Raw genomic sequence first — 22,575 nt, 5'->3', positions numbered from 1 at the left:
ATAACACAAATTTTACATGCACAACAAATTCTTTGTTAATGTCAATATAAAACTTTGTGTTTTCGCTATCAGTTCAACAATCCCTCATGTAACATGTACCTTATATAGGCATGACCTTAACTAGTTTTCCAAAGTAATGTATACACTGAGTTGGAGGATTTGAATCAGTATTGGGAGAGAAAAACTTGGATCAGTACATTTCTCCCACCACCCCTACATTTTATTAAAGAACCGCTGTCCCACCTAAATCACAGCCATTTGCCATCCCACTGGCACAAGCCAGGTCCAAAATATGAACAAAAACAGATTGCAGGTTGTACCAAACCGTAGCTCTGCATTGAGAAAGACAGCTGTAATAGATGAGTCGGGTAATGATTTGTTATGTTCACCCTCATTTAGACCATCAAATAAAGGCTTTTGAAGGTTAGGTTGGACTGGCTTCGTTGACAGTGGACCACTTATCTGTGCAGTACAATGACAGCAGATGTATTGACATATGTGCTAAAGGCATATAAGCTAATAGCATGACATTAAGATTCATGTTGCAAAAAAACAAAATAATTTCTTTAAATACAAACAAGAAACTGGTCTACTGAGGACATATGGGTATCTACAGAGTTTATGATCTCATCACTTAACAGACAAGCTGTGCAACACGCCAATGTCCCAAAAGTATGTTCTTTCCACAGCAGAAAGGTGGACTTTTGACCAAACAACTGACCGAAATACTGTCTTTACCGGGGAGGTATCAAGGGAAAGAAAATTCAAGATGTTCTGACAGAGTGGAGGAGCTTTTGAGACAGCTGCCCGAGTTTCTCTCTGTCACTCTCTCTCACACACACACACTGCACTCCCTCTCTCCTTTTTAGCCAGTGACAGCAGGCACCCAGCGATGACATGAGGAGTGTCTCTGGCAGCCAGTAAGGCAGCACTAAACAGACAGAAATATCTGCTCTGACAGACGGACAGACCGTCACCCACTATGACATGCATGCAGCTGTCACTGAGCTTACCACTCTTCTTCCCAACCCTCTGGTTTGATTTTCCTGTATGCAATTCTCTCTGAACAGTGTTTCCATCATTTTTTTCTTTCTTACAGCAAATATATACTATATTGAACATCTACATTGTTCTTGTCTCTGTCTGGCACATGGCCAGAGAGGAGGTGGTAGAGGAAGGAGGGGGTTCGGCTTTCATGCGGCCAGCACTGGCCTGCACAGGTCTAGCTCTTTGCTCCTTTCATTCGCTCATGCTTTTGTTCTTACTTTCTTTTGCATTCACACAAGAATCCATTCTCCCTCTCTCTGTCTGTTCAGCTCTCTCTCTTTCTCAGTCACAGCCGTTCTCAATTAGGAGGGTCAGGAAGCAGAGCGAAGAATAACTCAGGCTCTGGTATCTGGAGCTGGAAGGACCCAAAGATCAGCAGCAACAAGAAACCCTTGCTATAATATGCTGTGCCAAAAACCGGGCTGTGGCTGCCTGTGTGCGTGTGTATCTGCATGTTGCATAAATCTGCTCCGTGTCAACAGGTTGTCACTGACCTCTGACCTCCATATTTTAAAAAAGACATGAATTTGACAGAATTGCCAACCTTGTGATTGGCACAAAGCTGTCCTCTTCCCTGCTGGAATGTAAATCTCTCTGCTCTTCAATTTAAAGACGTGGGCGTTAAAACAACGGAAAATCAGTCAACATGCACGCAAGCACACCCACGCACCAGATCTCCGCCCCATGTAGCAAGCTACTTTAATTGCTTTGTTTTAGTGGTCCCCTCTGAACAGGAGAGAGGCTGGGGGCTGCAGTTTACGAGACACATCTGCAGGTGTTGCATTTCAAACTGAGAAACTCAAGCTGTGAGAAAGACACATGCACTAACACAGCCACACAGATAGAGGAATATAAAGACAGACTGGCTCTTCCTCTCTCTCACACACACACTGCAGGTGCAGCACTGTTCAGTACTTTCCTGCATGACATCAAGCCTGAAAATGCTGGAGAACCTGAGCAAGGTGAAATTGAAAATCTCTTAACATCTCAGAATCAAATCAAATGGATGTACATGTGCAAAGATTTTAAATATGTCAGTGTCAGTAGGGTTCCCAGGCCTTGGTGATGAGGTCAGTTTCCGACAGAAAGAAAGTGTTCTTATGGCAGGAGGCTGTGGCCCATCAGGCCATGTCTGAAACAGTTTGATCTGGGGTGGGAGGGGTCGGCTACAATCTTTCCTGCTCACTCAGATTCATGGAGGTATACAGGTCCTGGAGGGATTGCAGTCAATAACCTTCTCTGTGTTAATTTCTAGAAAAATACTGACATTAATTTGAGACAACGCAAAATTTATGACAAGACAAAGCTCGGGCGCTGTATACTGAGCAGAGACATGTCAGATCCAGAGAAAGAATGTGCTTATCAATGGGGCTCCTGCGACGTGGCTGACGGTTCCCAGGAGGAATTTCACACTAAAAGTCTGACAGAGCCATAAATACCACAAACTAATGTGGCTTAGGGTCATGTAGGTTTTAGATAACCTCTCCATGGCCGGAACTCTTTGTGAAAAACTACTTTCTTGTTGCCCACTCCTTAGAAAATAGCTCATACAGAACTATTTTCACCCGTTTAATTCAAAAACTCTCGTAGCAGTGTCTCTAAGAGAATCAAATCTGTTTGTTACAGCTGAGAGTCAAGTAGTTTTGGAGGATCTTGGGTAGCGTGTCTCCTAATTCACTGAAAGAAAGAGCAATCAGATAAGCTTCAGATGGCATCCGACAGATTCAATATCCTTTTTTCAAGCATCTCCATTGTAATGTTCCCACACACTGGCGTGCATGTCGCGTCGCACACATTTCTGATAATCTATGCAAATAGGCCACAGATGGACAAGAATGTATCTAATTGAGAAACATATGTGTTGCACTTTTAAAAAAAATAATTCTTACATCTCCCATTGCTTTTTATTCCAGTCCTTCCTTCCTTCATTCATTAAGATCTACGTGGTGCGGCAATGCTGGCGTCTTGCCACACCATTTGTGAAATTATTCAAATGAGGACACCGTGTTTCTTTTGTTTACTGCCTTGAATGGCGACACGGAAACAAGGTTGGAGTATTCATGAACGCCATTTCTCACTCTCACGCTACAACTACCACCTCCTTCTCTCTCCCCCTCTCTGTGAATCCTGCTGCGGCATTGGAGGAACGTCCAGGGCATTATGAGATGCCATTAATGAGTGTGTGGCGTGGCGTGGCGTGTTGTGATGCGCGGCATATTACAGCCATTCATCAGAGCTGGGAGACACTTGACAGGCGGACAGCCAACAGGTTGTGTAATCATATAACGCAGCCATGTCAGGCCTGCCACAGCTCCGTGTCCCATTCAGGCCTCTAATGTTATTTTCCTCTGGGTAATTGACGGCGCCAGACAGAGAGACCCAGTGATGGATAACATCATGGGCCGACCGGTCTACAAAGATGGCGGCCTACCGAAGTGATGTCATTTCAGATTACATCAACATTTGGAGAAATTTTAAAGAAAAATGTTTCAAAATTCCGGTTTATTACAACTTGGGTCTTATTTTCATAGATTTGGACATCATTTCTATTGTTTGTTAAACCTTTGTATTAACCTTCCTAACAGTCACATTTCTCATGTCTCACATTTTAAATATCAAATAAAAAGATATTACGATACACATCATTTATTAATCAAGTCTTTATATTTATTATATTATTATATTATATTATTATAAAGTTCAATCAGTGCATAATGTTTCCAAAGACAGTAACAAATCATGTTAAATAATTGTGATCTTGACCAGAATAAAATAAATAAATAAATAGGATCATGATTTTTGTCATAATCGAGCATCCCTAATGCATCCTGATCTAGTCTGGTTGCACACTACATCCATGTATACTACTTATTAGCTTTTAGGAGTTGTAACTGTGTAAAGGGGCAAAATGTTATCCAAATCACTTAAATAAAACCATAAATCTAAGTTACTGCATTAATTATACCCCAACATGACAAATTAAGCGTGTTTCTCTGGTAATTATGGTGTACTGGGAATGCCATCTGACACAAAGGAATGTGTTGCAAATATTCCAACTCCTCTGCACAACGCAACTCTCAGCTGCATCAGAGAAACAGAAGTGGCCCTGAGGCAGCGTTAGACGTTGTTAAGGATAGCAAGTATCCTCACACAACCTGTTCTGCTCTGTCCCTAAGCTGGAAAAGAGAAGACAATGTTCTCTCTCATCCTCCCACTCTCACCACTTTATACCTCTGCTTGTTTGTGAGATGCCTCTTGCAGCGCGCGCAATCCAAAGAAGGCCAGCTTGTGTATGTGAAAAATGGGCCACAAGATGATAACCACGGTGAATATCACCAGCAAAGATAAAAATACACATTCCGGTCTTTTGAATATCATCAGTCTCATAAGCTGCCGAGGCCTGAGGGGCAACTCCTTAGAGAATGAGAGTCTTGATTAGACTCATGTTCCCTGTCCTATCTTCATCCATGTCTCTCACCCTCTCTCTGTTACAAACAAAATGTTGTATAATATCTACACACAAAGCCCTTCTGTACATCCCATAGACACATTTACCTCAGAGAAACTTTACTCCGCGGGAAAAAAAAGAAGAAAGAAGAAAATAGGGAGGAAACATGAATGAACAAAAATGAAAGAGGGTGCAGGACATAGAATGAACTTTTTGAACAGCAGGCCTAACTCCTGTGCTGCGGATTTATCAACTCTGGAGACCGTTTTCAAGAAGCTCAGTTTTTGGATGTATGCAGACATAAGGCCAAAATAGATGAAAAATCTTGTTTAGCTTGTTTTTAAGACGGACTATCCCTCGATATGAGCAGCATATCCGGCTGTGTATAACTTTGATGTAGGTTTTAATATAGCTTGACATTATATTTCAGCCCCCCCGCGACCCTGTACACAGGATAAGCGGTTGACGATGGATGGATGGATGGGTGGTATTTGACACACTGATAACACCACCACAGCACTACAGCAAGTGGTATCTACATAATCCCAGTGGCCCTGAAGTGTAGTTACATTTTTGAGGCACTCGTACATGAGCAACAGCAGCTACTTGCGTATGCTCCATAGCCAAGCCGTAACCCTTTAGCGCAGAACTATAAATTTCACCTTTAGTGTGGACACAACACACCGAAGGAATCCGCCCAGCCATTACACAGTCAGACAAACACACACACCCTCCCTCTCCCCTCAATCTCAACTCCATCGCCTCACAACGGCCACAGTGTTCAGTTTCAACAGTGGTCACACTATGTGGTGCTAACATTAAAAATGCATCCAATTAAAGCTGCAGGGGAAAATACTCCTCTGTAAACGGCAACAGTCTGTAACATGTTTGCAGCAATGATAGGCTTTCTAAACAAATTAAGCCAGAGGAACTCTACATTACTCATCCTGGCTGGCTGTCTGGCTAAATTCTGCCTCAATTGCACAGTTGTTTGATCAAGTGTGCGTGTGCTGGGTATGTGTTAATGTTAGAGTGAGAGAAAAAAAAAAGATTTGCATTTGAAAAAACAGATTTGAGTCCACGGATACCAGTCGAGATGAATACAGCAGTAGTAGCAGCAGCAGCAGCAGCAGCAGCAGCGAAATGCAGTAAAACTTGTCTTCCCATACTTTCATGTGTCCGCAGTTGCGTGCTGTCACATTCTGCAGCTCTGTTCCGTCGGCTGGCAGCGTCTTTCTTTCACTGTGCATTACTTGTCACTCCACCGATGGTCGGCGCGTGTGTATTTGTGTGTGTATGTGTGTTAAACCTGTCGCTTTCTCTGCTCTGACGACCATGTGCTTATCGCTTTGGCTGATCCCTGTTAGTCGTGCATGTGTGTACAGTATCTGTGTCTGTCGGCCTGCACATACACGCGCCATGACGCGCATATGTGTGTGTGTTTGTGTGCGAGGCAGATGTTCCCCAGGCGGTGCCATTGCTCAGCGTTCATACACCCCGCACTAAGGAAGATTAACCAGCACTTTATTTATCCATTTGCTTCCTGGATCTGCACCCACCCACCCACCAAAACCCCCCAATCCTCCTTAATCCCTAGTAGCAAAGTATACGGGAGGAAAAAGACAGCGTCAAACTGGAGCTAGGTGGCGGAGTTTTGCATCACTATGAACCTACTTTTAAGATAACTTTTCTGGTTCACAGCAATGACAAACATTTTAAGTGCACATGCAGTCAGACGTTTGAATGTGAACCACAATAAGCTCACAATAAGCTCTTGTAGGTATGACGTTTCACTGGGATAGTGCAGTGCTAATTTATAACAAATTACTGTAATATGCTTTTCAAACTCTACTTAGTCAGAATAACAAAAAGCCAGATAAGGGGCCTATAGTTAATTTGGGTTTAGGATTAAGGTTGGAAATAGGGTCGGGTTAAAGTAGGGTAAAGTTGAAGTCTACAGACAGGGCTATGCTTACATAGTCTAGAAATGCACTAAATCAGTATACTTTTTGTCTCTCAAACTGGATTTTTTAGACAGAGCCAAACAAGATCCTGCACAGCTCCCAGTTCCTCCCCAGCCGCCAGCCCAGGAGGGTCCAATCAAAACCAGCCACATTACTGGGTCGCTTGACCATTGCATGCCAAGTCTGCTCCATGTCAGGGGGACAAAAAAAAAGAACTAAACTAAAGACAATCGAACTGTGGATTAAAAGAAACATCTGTTTACCTGTGTGAACTTTGACCTTGGTGGTACCGCCGTTGTGGTCGCCGCCCCCTCCCCCACCCTGCCCTTCATGTATTCCTCACTCTCGGCCCCTCACTGACCCCTCCTTAAGCGGTGATCTGAGGGGAAAGAAGACAGAAGAAAAGACTGTTAAATTTCTTTTAATGGAATGCCAGGGAAAACCTGGTTCAGACAGAGGACAAATGTATCGCAGAGAAATACACGTGTTGAAAAATGCATGCAGGAAGCCATGAGGGAGTTTGCTATACTGCCCCATTTACTCTACCTCCTAACTCTGCCGGAGAGCCAATGAAGCAATGAAAAACTTCACCACCTATCACACTGCTGTGCCTGTATACTGCAGCAGTCCTCTATAGCACCCCCCCACTCCCATCACCCATGCGACCCCACCCCCCACTGCACAGGAACAATGTCCTTCCTAAAGGTTATCAGCAGCCTGGCTCTTGGTCAGCCCTCATCCTGAGTCCATTACGACACAGGAGCGAGATTCACTGCCTTAATACACCTCTCTTAGTCTCTCCTCACTGCTTCGCTGCGTTCTTTACAGGCTGATACAAATCCAGCGTAGACCCAGAACACACATACACACATACACACACAGGCTTTTGGTATTAGCCTACCAGCCATTCTGTGTCTAGACATCTGCAATGCACTTCCGTTTGATTGTTGTAAGTTTCCTTACAAAAACTGTGATAAAATACTATATTACTCAGCATATTACACCAGCCTGATTAAAAGTAAGCCAAGACTTTTTTTAGCCATGCTAGCGGTGATAATACCATCATCAGTTCAAAAATTATTTTTGTCCAATATACCTGTAAAACTAATTCCCATCAACTTCAACTGTACTTTGTGTTTGTAAGTGCTGCTTAGTTTAGCCTGTTAACAGGCTTAACACGTTATTAACAGGCTAAACTAAGATGGTGAACCACGTCAATACAACATGCTAAACATCAGCATCTTAGCACTGACACTGTGAGCAGGGCAGCATGCTGATGTTAGCATTGAGCTCAAAGCACTGCTGTGCCCAAGTACCCTCACAGAGCCTCTAGCGTGGCTGTAGATGTTTTACATTTTGGACGACAAATTAGACTGAAGTGCCACATTCAAAAATAAGTACAAATACATTTAGTAAGTAAATTTAATAGATTTTCTTTTTAAACTCTCCTTTTGGGCTCAACATCTTCTAACTTGACAGATAAAATAACTATCAGACTCACTGTACAAAGACATCATTAAGGCTACAAACACCCCATAATCCAACACTCTCTTAAAGTTACAAGCACACTCACACACTCTCACTAAGTGCACTATTTTAAGAGAAAAGTCAAATTGACACTAACAAATAAAAACTACAAGCTCTTTTTATTGTATTTCTTACTATCATTTAAGAATTTTCATTAAAGATTACATAAAAATGGATGTAAACAAAGACTCGTCTTTACATTACTCTTGACAGAAAAATTATTTTAAAAAATGCATACGACAACAGGGGCTAACAATTCATTCCAGCCTTTCTCTTATTGTCTTCTGGCAAAGACAGTCCCCTAGGAAGACACACCACTATCTTTTCTCTTCAATTGTTTCATCACTTACAATCTACACCACTGGTGAATGCAAGCTACCTCTGCTTCAGGCTGCCCTCGTGGCCATTTTCCAAGAGGTACAGTATATCTTGGCACTTATCAGAGTCGAGGAAGTTTTGGCCAGTGGGGCGCAGCCATTTAGACAAAAATATGTGAAAGCAGTTTTAGTACATCTTTGTCTGCCTACACCTTGGGGGCAGTTTATCTTTTTAAAACGCAAAGATCAAAATCAAGGTTTCCACATGCCAGGACTTTGCTGAAGTTATGACACAATCGAGGTGTTCACAAGGTTGAAATATAATATGAAAGTTGACAAAAATCAAGACAAAATCTAAAATATATCCTATTATATTTGGAAAACAACACATCAATGGTTTAAACAGGAGGTGTGTACGGATGGAAGGGGGACCCCCATACAACTTAACACCTGCTCATTCATTAAAACCATGAGAAGAAGTGAGCCTACTGAACAACATACTGAGTGAAAGAGGGGGTTGATTTTGGACTGAGGCCAAAACGAAGAGGACAGGGCGCAGGAGAAACCTATAAATACGCAGGGAGGCGAGCAGGTGTCGCAGACAAATGTGATTTACAGGGTCTATGTCCCGTACAGTGCTGACAGGTGAGCCTATTAGGTTGATATTACCCAGCTATAGCATGCACCAATAGACCCTCTTAAAAATGTGCGTGCAGCGAGTGTGTTAAGGTTATGGGTTTAAGAGAAATATTATAATATCACACTGTTAAGTTCGCCATACAAGTTCTAAAAATTCTATTATATTTAAAACTGATTTTACATTACATATTTTTTTTAAGGTGGCGTCATTTAGCGACCATACAGGAGAGCTATATTTAGCTTCCTTAAGGTTGAAAGAAAAACAACAACATGGTTTTATTACAGCACAGATTAGACTGGATTCCAGTTTAACAGCAATACTGGGCCAATGTTTTCTCTGAAATGACATCATGCTTCAAAGCCAAAGACTGCGAGAGAGAGCTAAATACTAAGATGGCAGTGCATTTCTGCATATTGGAAACTGCCGGGGAGCAATCACTGAAGAATGCAAACGTTTATGAGAAACTAAATGCACTAGAACATCGAGCGGAGATCTGCAATCGAGTTTCACTTGTAATACTGCATGAGAGACACGAGACTACAAGGAAATTGCTACCACTTGAGCGGCACACTACAGATTGTGTTGAGAGCAACACAGCACAAAGCAATGTGTTCCTTAATAATGTGGTGAATATTGCAGTGAAAAGCTGAGTGCTTCGTACTTGTTTCGGCAGACTCGGCAGAAGTGTGAACTCTTTCATCCCGGATATAAGAGGCTGCGGTAAAATCCTCAAAGAAACTAATTGTGTTAAATTAGGTTTGTGTCTGTATCTATGTGTGTGTGGGCTGTGGGGGGTTGTATAGGTGCCTCTGGGAGACTAAAAATTCCTGTCACCCTTGAATCTAAACTCTGTGTCAACTCTCCACTTGAGCCAATCGTCTCCTGTTTCATAACCGTGCTAGGTATTACTCTTTAAACACTTCAATCCTGGTAATCGTATCTGATGATGTGGCTGCTCATTGACTGAGGTAAACCAATTTTCTGCGCAAAGTCTTTAAAGTGATTCAAATGCTGGAGATGACAAAGCCCAAGTTTGCCTGTTAAAAGCCCTTAACACCACAACGTTTACTTTAGCTTACAGGGGGGAATCCTAGTCTCAAGCGGCTGCTCAACTCTTACAGACAGACTAACTCACAAGCGCACATCCTCACGTATAGACACACACACACACACACACACACACACACACACACACCTTATCATCCAAGGTTGAGGAAGCAGGAGAACTATAAAAGCCAACCTCATCTCCTTAAAACAGGCAGGGCTGTCCCTGGGCGTCTTAACACAACTCATCAACTGTTAAACCAGAGAGAGAGGCAGAGCAGTAAAAATCAATGCCCCCCAACACGGCAAACAGCAGTCAATGATGTTAGGTGGAAGAGGAAAGGGCCAGAATATGCAGCAGCGTCTTGAGAGGTAAGGAGAAGCAAGCGGGAGGGAGGAAGGGAGGGAGGGAGGGAAGAAGACCATGTTGGACCAAGTCCATGTTAAGCTAAAAGCGGTAGGCTAATATATGTAATTGATTACCTCTATGCAAATAGAAGAACTCTAAAAACGAGAGAATGCAATTTAAAGCAGCAGAGTCTATGAAATCGATTGGCGCTGTGAGTGAGAGAAGCCATTTCCCTCTAGCCAAGATAAAACACTTTACTAGGAGCTGTCAGATACTTATCAGGAGGAAATTAGCAGAGGGATACCATTTTCCCAAAACAAACAGGTCAAGTGTTTCTCCTCCTCAAGTGGTCTCTCCCTCTCCTTCACTCTCTCCCACTCTGATATCATCGTCTGTTATTTCCTCCCGTTTAAATGCCAGCAGTGAGTAGGCTGGGGCTGCATTTCATTCAAACAGATCATTTGTAATAAAAAAAAAAACATGCAGCCGGGCCCCGCGCAACTGGCAGGAGCAGGTTGTTGTTTGAAATGGAGAAGATGAGGTCTCCGGTTCGCCTCAGCTCCCGGGAGCGACCGCGGAGTCTGCCAGGGCCTGCATGTACACACTGACGCAAGTCCGTCCTGAATCTCCGAGCCAGATCTCACCAAAACAATATTTGCGTTTTTGGCCTGCAGTCTGTGTTCCTGGCTGAAAAGAGGAAAAAAAAGGAAAAAAAAGAAAAGAAAGAAAACACGCATGGAACAGAGCACAAAGAGATGCGTCAAAGGCAGCAGCCCACACAAGACAGCCTCGCCGGAGAGAGAAGAGGGCAGTTCGGTGTCAACATCAACACCGGTTCTGCAGTCATCGCTCAGCAGGTAATTATGATAACAACGTGTTCCCTAGGCAGGTTCTCTCTGATTTAGTTTCCGAGCACTTACCCTTCCTAAAATCTCCTCCCGATAACATCTGATATGATTACAAAGTCAAGATCCTTTTCGAGGAGCGCCCACTTATATGCCTCTAATTTGGTGTATAGTAACTCTGCCTCTTGTGACTACTCAGGGATGCTTCTCATCTTATTGTGTATGCTTAGTTAAGATGTGGCACCGTTCGGATTTTCATAACGTTTTGGAGAATGCCATGACATAAATTAACCTCACCTACCAACACCATCTGTTATTGAGCGCTCCACTGCCTGCCATTACCTTCAATTGTAAACACAGCCTTGCCACATGGGGAAATACATCATCTTTTTGTGTCTGTTATCATCAAGTTTTAACAACAGGAGTTTGGCCCTGAATGGAGTCAGCGGAGTTGACCCTGTGATTACCTCTGCGATGCAGCATTTTCCTTGGCTGTCATCACAGCCGACCCCTTAAAAGCCTGCGCTGCTCTGCAACAGGGCTAGGCTGTTGACATACTGAAGACATTTAAGATAATCCCAGAGATGTCTCTGTGTTTTCCAAGATTACATCTTCAAAGGGGAAACGCGGCCGGCAGGCTCTACTTGAAAGGGAGAGAGATGCGGAGGGCTCTTGTTCTGAAGGAGGGGGTGGAATAGCTCAAGAATGCAATCATGGTTTTGGAGTGTAAGAAGGCCTGTCCTGGCTAGCTAAGCTGGCGGGAGGGTGAGAGGATAGGATGGGGCGGGTGGTGGAGAGGAACCAGACCTGAGAGAGAAAACACACCTGTTGGATGGGACAAAACAGAGGGAGGTAAACAAATGACTCTCACCTGTGTGACCTGACAAAGGCTGTAAATCACACAGTTCATCTCTGGCCCAGCCCTGCGTTTTATAATGTTTGATATGCTGCCATGTTGAGGTTTAGATGGTAAAATACATTTCAATTCACAACAGTCCACTGAACTAGCTGAGCATTATTAGCCTAAAATGTCATTACTTTGTTGAACATATTTTTCCTTAGAAAAGCCTCATCTTTTCTATGGAAGACTTGGGTTTTAGCAAGCCACAGTAAACAGATATTTTCCAAATGCTTCAACGTGTTTACTTAAAAATGCATGACCTTTTGTTGTAGTGTGGATGAGCAAATATGTGCTTTCTGAAAACACTTTTGTCACATGACATGGTTAGCCAAGTGGCAGAGTTTCCATTATACTCCCACTACAATGACGGACATGGCTCCGTCTTAACATTCACATCACTCACTGTGATTCTTATTTTGTGTTGAATTTTGCCAATCACATTATACATGCATATTTCATTGACATACGTTTCTACTGTTGAGGCTTTACTGGGGACGGCTGTGGCTCAGGTCGGAGGTTCAATCCCAGGCTCCTCCAGGCTGCATGTCGAAGTATCCTTGGGCAAGATACTGAACCCCGAATTGTATGAATGTGTGTGAATATTAGTTTCTGTTTGCGTGAGCACTGAATGAATGTGTGAATGCAGGTGTAGTGTAAAAGCGCTTTGAGTGGCTATACAAATACGGAGCATTTACTATAGCCCAACTGATCTTGGATTTGTATTTAAAAAATAAAAACAGATTTATCATCATATGTCAATTGCTTTTTTAACATAGACACCTTAAATTTGGTTTTAAAGAACTGTGACCATGATATGTACTAAGCAAGACATTTTACAATTCACAATTAATAATAATAATAATCCTTATTTGTAGAGCACTTTTCAAAAACAAGTTACAAAGTGCTTTAACAAGTGTGTAACAATTGCCAAACTCTGCTCAGACTATGATATGTAGACACAGTTTCTAAATGACCTCAAACATATAAATGTGTTATTACTAAGCAGCAAACATATACAATATCAGTATCTTCAAAAAGCTAATATCGGCTGGTATATTGCCATGGCCCATTTATCACTGTAGCTCTAAACTGCAAAAGGCAACAAACCTTTAGAAAACAATTTGAAATGTATTCTAGTGTGTGCTAGTCGGGAAAATGTGACAAAGTGTGGTGTTTGCCAAGTAAAGAGAAGTTAGAGTTTATTAATCCCTGAGGGAAGATTTATCTGCTGCATGTGACCCATCCTGACTATTTAGGACTTAGGAACTTCCTGGTTCCTGGGCGCTGTACTGCGGCAACTGTAACTCCAGTGGTCATGATTTAACTCCTGCATAGCCTCCAGGCGGGTCCCTCCCACAGTGTGCTTTACACACCGCACCATCACAAAGCATTTTAAGATACTTTGCATGACAGAGAGCTGCTGCATGGCTACTTTACATCTCCCTGCATAAGGCCAGCTTTAGAGGTGCTAAATTAAACGTGTCCCACACAAATTGTTTAAGAAGTATTAAATAAAAGCAAGACATATATGACTCATATCTGAAACAAATGTCAGCAGTGACGTCCTCTGTGGCTGTGAGCATCTCTTAATGACTCATGGAAGTGTTCGCTAACATGGCTCTGACGGACATAGAAATCACTCAGCAGTATCCTTTCCAGCCGCTGACCGGCATTGTGATAGCATCAGTACTAATTATAGGCCGGGAGTATTTAGACACAGAACACGGGGGAGAACACAGAAGTAATACTAGCAATTTCTAATACAGCAAGCAGCAGGCAAAAGAGAGTCTTTATGCTTCCTTTCTGCTCAGTTCCCCTTCTCAGCTGGCTTGGTGACATCATTAGTGAGTCAGCGACCAGAGCCCAGAGCAGGCATCAAAAAGCACAGAGTGAGGTCTGTCTATTATCAGCTGCACATACTGTACGCCATGAGAAGGCACAAACACCCAGACAAAGAGGCACAAGTCACACAACCACCAGAAGGCTATTTTTGAGCTGCGGAAGAACAAGAAGACACAGAAGAAAACAAATATGTCATCAGCAGGAGGCTGAGACTGAGTAGATGAATCAGTTGAATCATAACCGAGTCTCACAGAGAGAGGGGAACTTATTTTAGAATGAGCACCAATGATCAGCAAAGAAAGTGTACTCAGACAAAGCACCATCAGGTACAGCGTGGTTCCTCTGAGCGAGCTCTGCGGTGGGCCCCTCCTCCGTTCCTCCAGCCTCACTGGCCACGGTTGAAAAATTAATGCAGCAAACTGACAACACTTAGGGCCTCCCTCTCGTCCTCTCTCTTTCCTCTCCCTATGTACCAAACAGGATCAATTACCAAAGCAGGGCTCCACTGTGTAGCGCTAAAGAAACAAGAGGCACTCTCCATCACAGCTGTGTGTGTGTGTGTGTGTGTGTGTGTGTGTGTGTGTGTGTGTTTCAGGCAGGCTTATGATGAGTAGAAAGAGGAGGAGGTTGTAATAGTCTGTTTGCTTCTTTCTAATGACATGAGCAGAGTGGATTAGTGAGCCTCCTAACCCATCAGCATCACTCCTCCCAGTAAGTGACAGAGCATGTAAATAACCAGTTGTGGCCACTACCAGGAGGAAAGAAAAGGGGGAAACAGGTAGACTTACAAATCCAAGAAAGTCTAAATGTGTGTTATGCGAGCGTGAGCGGTTCGACCGCGCGCCTTCATCTGTATGCAGGTGGGGATTTCGAGGAGTTCCATTTCTACACCATCAGCCAAGTTATTCAAATGCAGCACATGTGACTGGAGAGGATAACATAAAGAAAGGCATCAGCAGAAATGGCAGCAGGCAGTAATCCCCTGGCCAGGCCACTTGTGTCTGCCACGCAGGCAGTCAGCGCTGTCAGTTGCGGCACCCATACAGGCCTTATCAGTGGCAGCCATGGGGCTCTTCTAATAACCCTGCTGATGCTCTGCGGTGCAAGGACAGATGGGGAAATGGACAAACAGACAGACAGGCAGAAAGGTTTCACTTCCCACTAAAAGAAAGAGTCTGAGTGCCAGGTATCAGCATGTCGCTGTGTTTGCATGTGCACAGATTCTGAGTACATTTACTCATTTCCCTCACTCTGAGCATGCAATGCTCTGACAGTTTCATACATGCTGTCGTTTTCATCTAAATGCACTCCAGTTTTAAACACCCCCCCCCCACTATCTATTAACCCCCCCTCCAAACACATAGGAACATTTTGCATTTATGACAGCTTTGTCTAAACTCACAGACGCTGGCACCACAGCCCCAGTAAGAGCGTATCTGACTCCAGCGTCATTATCACCATTCAAAAGGTCAAGCACAGTGCTTCCAGCCTCTTCTTTGTGATTTATGCCTTTGTGCTATTACCTCTGTTCACATTAATCTCCATCTGTAAATCTAATCACACCGCCTCGCCATCGCAGGTCCTGGTGCTCTCAGGACAGAAGCCGTGGCCGACGGGAAACAGCTTATGTAAATACACCACTGTTGACACAAGATGGGCAGCACACGGTGCCTCTCTGCTATGATGAGAAACGCCGATCAGGGTGCAGATAATGACAACGTCACTATATTGTTGTTACTTTACATTTACAGTCATCGGTTATCTCTATCTTTACAGCCCTTCATCTTGATATACTTCTCCAGGAGCGTTTTTCTCAGCTCTTCTTAAAAGACTGAGGTTTTTGTTACTACAAGGGACAAAACAATGCAAACACACTGTTGTGGGACTACATTTGTAGTCAATGAATAACTCAAATATTGACACCAGTAAATGAGGGTGTCACTCAGATGACGCAAAGAGAAGCGCTAGCAGGCGTTTTCTGCCCTTATGTGAGCCAATAATCATTACCTTCCCGAAAGGCTCCACAACCTATTGAAGCACTGTGACAACATCTACTCTGGCGTGCCTTGGAGCAGCCTTGGAGCACTTTGAGCAGAGTAGCCGGACGCTCTGCGGCTGCCACATGCAGAATAAAGGCTTCTTCTGGGTCTCCTGTGTGGAAGCACAGCAGTGCTCTCTAGAGAGAATTTCCCTTTGCAAGGGCTGATGATGGGAACCTTGGCAATGACACAGAGAAGCCTGCAGGCCTGTCAGCTCATCTTGAATGCCACTCAAATCAGTACTCAGCTCCCAAGAACTTCTACTGCTGCACTGACACGCACTCGCAGACTGGCTGACACGAATCTCCAGCATCACTTCAACCATCCACTCAGTCCCTCAACATCATACTCGACATGTGGCGTCTGTGTGTATAATTCTCACCATAAACGTGGGCTGAATCATTCAACAGCCATCTCAAGATAAAGCTCAGATATGTGGAAGCGCAGCAATATTTTAGCATAAAACCAGCTTGACCCGAGGCTGCAGGGAGGATGAACTGTTAAAGATTATCAACCTGTATGCATCAGTTTCTTACAATTTTCTGTGATAAATCAAAATGTTTATCTAACCTAATATCTCAATTTAGCCAAGCAATGTCAGTTCAAGATATATTTTCATGCAATTAATAAAACATAAACCTATGATAATATCAATGAGAATTTTATAAATGTCTAGAAACACTTTTCTTTGGTGGGAGCAGATAACAGCAACAAACCAATGCTAATTGTTGCAATCTGTTGCAAGCATCACCTTCAAAAGGCTCACCATACAGGCCCCCGGATAAGGAGTGATTTAAGAAATCAATACAAAGCCCTAATTCCTTTGACAGATATTATCAACTCAAGATTTCAAGATGGTGACTGATATTTTATGTGTCACCAAAATGCAAGGAGAATGCTTTAAATAATTGATGGTGCTGGAGCAGGGAGATTTTAACCGCTCTCTCTCCTGTTATCAATCATTAATGGAGTTTCCATCAAAAACACTTCAACCCCTCAAGTATCAAATCTCTCTTGAAGGTAGAGGGCCCACATTCAAACATCCCACTTAATCAAAGGGCACACAATGTCCTCTCCCTTTCTCTCATTTTCGCTTGCGCAAATTAGGATAATAACAGCACAAATTGCAAAATTGTTCACAGCGTAAGTGTAAAAGTAGGCATTTTAGCTGAGGTCTTCTTGTGAGTGATGAGGGTTAATGGGAAAATTCTAAATGTTTAAATCACAGGAGGGGGAAATGCTCTGCCAACCAGTGTTTTATATTTGCTATATACATGCATAGCTGTTTAAAGCTCGATCTATCTATCCGGCTCGCTCTGCTCTGTAAAGCTGCAATTCCTGCCTGGTCAAAGTCATACAGGACGCGATGTGCATCAGCGACACTCACAAAGAGCTGCTGTTACCCTTTAAAACAACCACAAGGTTACACCGAGCACTGTATGTGCACGTAAAGGTGCGCGTGCACACACCAGTTAGCTAGAGTTTACTGCTTTGGACAGACTTAAGGGATCAACCATGATCCTTCTATCTCAAAGTCCACCACCCAGCTTGGGTTACATTGTGTAAAATGTACTTATATCACTGCAGCATCTTCTGCAACAACCCTACAGCTTCAGATACGACATATACATCACACACAGATACACAGACACACACACACACACACACACACACACTACATGAGCACCACAGCCAAGTGATAGCAGAAATGATAGAGTATTCCTAATTACCCATCAAGATGGTTTTGACAGTGTTCTGTGTGCGAGTGATCAGTGTCATGGCACAGTGCCAGCAGCGGTTCAGTTCTGTTTGATTTGTAGCTGCAGCTGAATAGCGGGTGGGACACCAGGAGAGCTGCAGTGGCACTCTTTCACTTTCTCTCCCTCCCTTTCTCCTTCTGTCAGCCCCCGCTCCCTTGCACTGTCCTGTTTCACTGGCCCAACCTTGCCTGTCATCAGTATAAAACACCTTTTCCAGGCTGCTGCATAACAGGCGCACAGAGAGGACACGAAGTGGATTCTGCTGGAGAAACTTCTAGCTTGAAGAGTTCAGGTGCAAAATGCATCGGGATTTATGACACAAGGATCTGCTTTCATTTAAACATAGACGTGCTTACATATAGGACTGAAATGATCGGTTGCTTAATGGATTAATCGACTGATAGAAAATGGATTAGCAGCTCTGTGACGCTGTGCAGTAGTGCGACGCTGTGCAGCAGTGCTTTGAGCTAAATACTAAAGATTTTTAGCATGTTTAGTGTGTTTACCACCTTAGTGTAGCGTGCTAGCATGCCAACATTTGCTGATTAGCACACAACGCAAAGTACAGCTGAGGCTGGTAGTAATGTAGATATTGGGTGAGAAGCAGTAGCAGAAGTTTTGCTCATCGAAAGTTCGTACCATTCATCCTGAGACATGAGTGTGTTTACAAAATTCTATGGCAAACCATTCAATAGTTGTTTAAACATGTCACTCTGAAACAAAAATATCAACCTCTTGGTGGCGCTAGAGGAAAGTCAGAGGATCACCAAAGTCAGAAGGTTTCATCCTCTTGGGACCATGAATGTCTGTACAAAATCTCAGGGCAATCCATTTCGTAGTTGTTGAAATATTAGTCTGGACCAAAGTGGTGGACTGACCAACAGACCAACATTGCAATGCTTAGAGCCTTGCCACTAGCATGGCTGCAAATTTGCTGGTTCCAACTTCTCAAATATGAACATTTGATTTTTTTATCATTCAAAATAGAAGTTCTTTTGGCTCTGAGAAATATCAATTAGTCAAAAATCTACAGATTATTCATAAAGAATATAATTTGTAGTTGCAGCCTTATCTACTGTATTCACAAAAAAATAATAACCTACAAAAGATGTGCAGTCACTGATGTATTGAGATACATTATGACAGCGCTAATACCGTAAGATACATCAAGGTGAATGGGTGTTATTGAGCACTAACATGAACCTATTAAAATGATTTATACAGAGTAAGCATACCGTGAGCCTTGGCTATGGTACTGTAAGTGAACATAATTAATGCACAGAGTCAGCCAGCTAATATTTGCTTAGTGAATGTTATCTAAAATTTGCAGCGTAGCTAGTTTTTTAAAATATCTTTAAAGTGTGCATTGGCCACAGGTTTGCCTAGTCATATGAGCTGTTTTAATCTTAAACCAGCGTAGAAGTGGTATTGAATGGTACCACTCAGTATATTAACTCACATAAAATTACCTCTTTGTAATGACCATATGTAAACAGTACTTTTCAATCTTACTATTACTGCATTTGAAAAAGCATTGGCATTCAGAGTATGGAGCTATCATGGGCTTGGGGTACTGCCAACTAAGTGTCACAGGTCAATTATCTTTCAAAAGATAACAGCAGTGGCTGCCATTTATCTAATCTCCGCCTGACTTCCATCTCAGGGATTTATTCTAAGTAAACAAGATGTTGAGATATTCACTTTGAAAGGGGACGGGCGTCATAAAGAGGACTAATCTGCTCGTCACACATGCTAGCCTTCTACTTTGCGACTCTGCTGACTCACATGAAATGCGCTGAATCAAAGCAGCTTCAGATTCAGTGACTCGGGAGCTTTGTAAAGCTGAGTATTCCTGAGGCTTTGAGTTAATGAAATGGGTTTACTGCTTTATCTTAAAGGACCACACCGGTGGTTTTGTAGCATGGTTCCAGACCTCAGAATCGCTGCCCACATCTCAGATTTTTTCAGCGATTCAAAAGGTGTTGTGCTCATTGACAACTCAAAAAAAAAAAAAAACAGAGCCAATCAGACCTTTGTATTAAGAAAGGGGGTGTCATCTTTCTGTGCCAGAGCCAGATAAATAGCGTCAGAAAAATGGGCACAAAAATAGCAACAAGCGTGAATGAGACTGATTTCAACTCTTAGGCTAAATTCTGCAAATTCTGTAAATCAACAGCACATACGTTAAGTTAACTGCTCCCATCAAATGCTAACCACTGTGGTGTTGACTGAAAATTATGCCAACACTACATCAGTCACTGCTGATTGTTAAGGTCAGAGCAGACAGAAAACAGCTAACAACAGAACAGTGTCATACAGAATATTGAGGTATAGACAAAATGGCAATTCAGTCTGATTATCGGGCTACTGGTTTGACATGGTGATAATCTTAACTCCCAGAAATACTTTAAATTATTACCAACCATTTTTTAAAAAGCACAGCTTAAGTTTAAAGAGGCTTCCTTTCCCTGCTATTCAGACAGCCTTTGGTGCCCATCAATTCAACCTGAAATTCAACATAGAGATAGTAAAAACTTATTTAAGACAGACAATCCATCAGAGTCGCTGTAACCTTTATGCTTTTTTAATCAAAGTTGCTCTATAATTTGTGTGGTATTTCAGCAGCAAACAGGGACCATTTTCAGAACTCTCCAGCATCTGAGAAGCTGACAGTTGAATGCTGAAAAGCACTGCGCTGACAAGCTGGGTTGTCAGAAAATCAAATCAGGATGGCAAGTGAGTAAACATGGATGTGAAGAGGAGCATGTGAATATAGTTGTTTATTGCTTTATAAAGGTTGCACTGAGAGCTCAGATGTTGTAGCATCTTCAATTGCACCAGCAGGTAAAGTTTTTCTCTCTGCCGTCAACTACATCTCGTTCAGATAACATAACCGTAGGGTAACTAAATACTCTATCTGCTATGATGGATTAGCTATCTCCATCAAGTCAAGTCTCTGCAAGTTGAAGTTCATAATTTCGTTAAGTAAACAGAAAAAAAGTTGGCCTAGAAGATAGTAAATCAATCTGAAAATGTTAGAAAATGCATGTCCATGTAGAATACAGAGTAAGTGATTGTAGTTGATGGGCTACAACATGCAAAAACACCGGTGTGGTCCTTTGATTAGGACATTCCCTCATCAAAATTTCACATTTTCCCTTCTGAGCTGAGCACTTACCAGTCTTGTCACTTGGCATGAATTCACCTGTTTAGAGCAAAAAGCTACCACTGCAACACCAATAAATGTCAAAACGCTGAGCAGGATCAATACACTGCCATTAATCTCTCAAGAAGGTATATGTAGTATATGTAAGTATCAAACTTGGCAGATACTGTGTATGTCAATCCACCGCTACACTCTCTCTAACACAACCGAACAGCAGCAAATAACACCCTTTTATTCATTCTTTTATTGGTTCTGTCATTAATGGCACTGCCCCAGGCACACAGATCCAGTTTAACTGTCAAAATCCTCCTTTCAGATCAACTGCACATCACTGCAGCTGACGAACAGCCTGACAAAACCGACATTTCCCTCTGCTCTCTGCACCTGTGAGTCTAAGAAAGAGCTTTATCAGGAAGACGTGGGACAGTGCCAGCCCAGTTTGACACAGTCCAAAACGACAGACGCTCCACATCGAGACAACAAACAGCTTAATACCCTTGTGTGTGCGCGGCTACGTGCAATGAGAATTTTAATGAGAAAGACAGAGAAAGACAGAGATCAAATTGCAGAGATAGAAGTCTCAGATTGTCTCCCACGGTGTCTGGACTGACGACTGCTACTCTTCATGACCCCGATGCTTCGAGCCACAGATCAGATCAGGGACACTGTGTGACAGATGTCTGCCCAGGCACTCTGTTCCAGGCATGAGTGCTGCTGGCAAACACACCAAAGAAGAAGGGGGAGGCGGGGGCAAAAGGGAGAGAACAGGGTGAGCACAGAGAAGAAGATGGATGGCATGAGAAAGGGAGGAGAGAAACAAAAACAGAGACAAGAGAGGAAGATGGAAAACGGGGGGGGGGGGGGGGGGGGTGCCCTTGAGAATCAGACGTCACACCACGCAGACTTCCTCGGTGGGATGAGATCTACTCTGTCATGTTTCTGTCACACAGCAACGAGTTTCGTCAGAAAGTGACACTGCTAGTTTAGACACACCCCAAGCTGTGACTCTCACCCCGACTGACCTTGGGCAGGAACAGGAGACCTCACGTGCACTTTTTTTTTAAAAATCTGTTCAACATAGGCAGGAGGCTCTTACACACTGAATAATAAACTTCTGCAAAAGGCAGAAAACCACATAGTCCTTGTGTCTGATTCTACAATAGAAAGGCTGCAGAAGAAAAGAAAGTGTTCAGAAGCCATCGATGCCTCTACACAAAACTCAACACATGACCTCTGTACAGTGACTCTCCCGCTCTACTTCCGCTTTGAGGAGCAACACGCAAAAAGGAAGATGAGAAGAGTGAAGAAGGGAGCTAATTATAGACTCACAGCAGGATGGCCAGAAACAAACTTGATTATCATCATCGTCAAGAACGCACAAAGGAAACCTGCTGCCTCCCCCCTTCCACCACAATCCAATAGAGAGGCTTTTAGCCTTCGTAATGATTTACAAAGTGACAAGTCAAACAGATTTACTGTGACAGCCTGAAAGGGACCAGCACGAACACTATTATTCGTCACGTGACCAGACCTTCTAGCCCTTCTCCTATTCCCCTTTCCTCTCCCACCTCCCCTCTCTCAAGCCCCCATCCCCTCCCGCCTGTTCCAGGGGAAAGCAAAGAATGAAGCTGGCTCAATGGAGGCAGGCAACAAGCCTATTCATTCCCCCCCCCCCCCCCCCCCCCC

General features: G+C 43.1%; 1 protein-coding gene across 4 annotated transcripts in view; it reads right to left on the bottom strand.

Annotated features, from left to right (window-relative positions):
- Positions 1 to 22,575, bottom strand: part of zmiz1a (zinc finger, MIZ-type containing 1a) — a 99,205-nt gene that overhangs the window by 67,821 nt on the left and 8,809 nt on the right. For 3 of the 4 annotated variants that reach the window (XM_046071033.1, XM_046071029.1, XM_046071032.1), the window contains exon 2: positions 6,723 to 6,838. The exons of the other annotated variant lie outside the window; for it this stretch is intronic. The gene's annotated coding sequence lies outside the window, so the exon portion shown is untranslated. The remainder of the gene's footprint in view (positions 1 to 6,722; positions 6,839 to 22,575) is intronic. 4 annotated transcript variants of the gene reach the window in all.

Source organism: Micropterus dolomieu, linkage group LG15 (assembly GCF_021292245.1).
Source record: "Micropterus dolomieu isolate WLL.071019.BEF.003 ecotype Adirondacks linkage group LG15, ASM2129224v1, whole genome shotgun sequence".
NCBI classification, from domain to species: domain Eukaryota; kingdom Metazoa; phylum Chordata; class Actinopteri; order Centrarchiformes; family Centrarchidae; genus Micropterus; species Micropterus dolomieu.
Note: the sequence above shows the minus strand (reverse complement) of the source record. Positions and strands in the feature narration are given on the sequence as shown.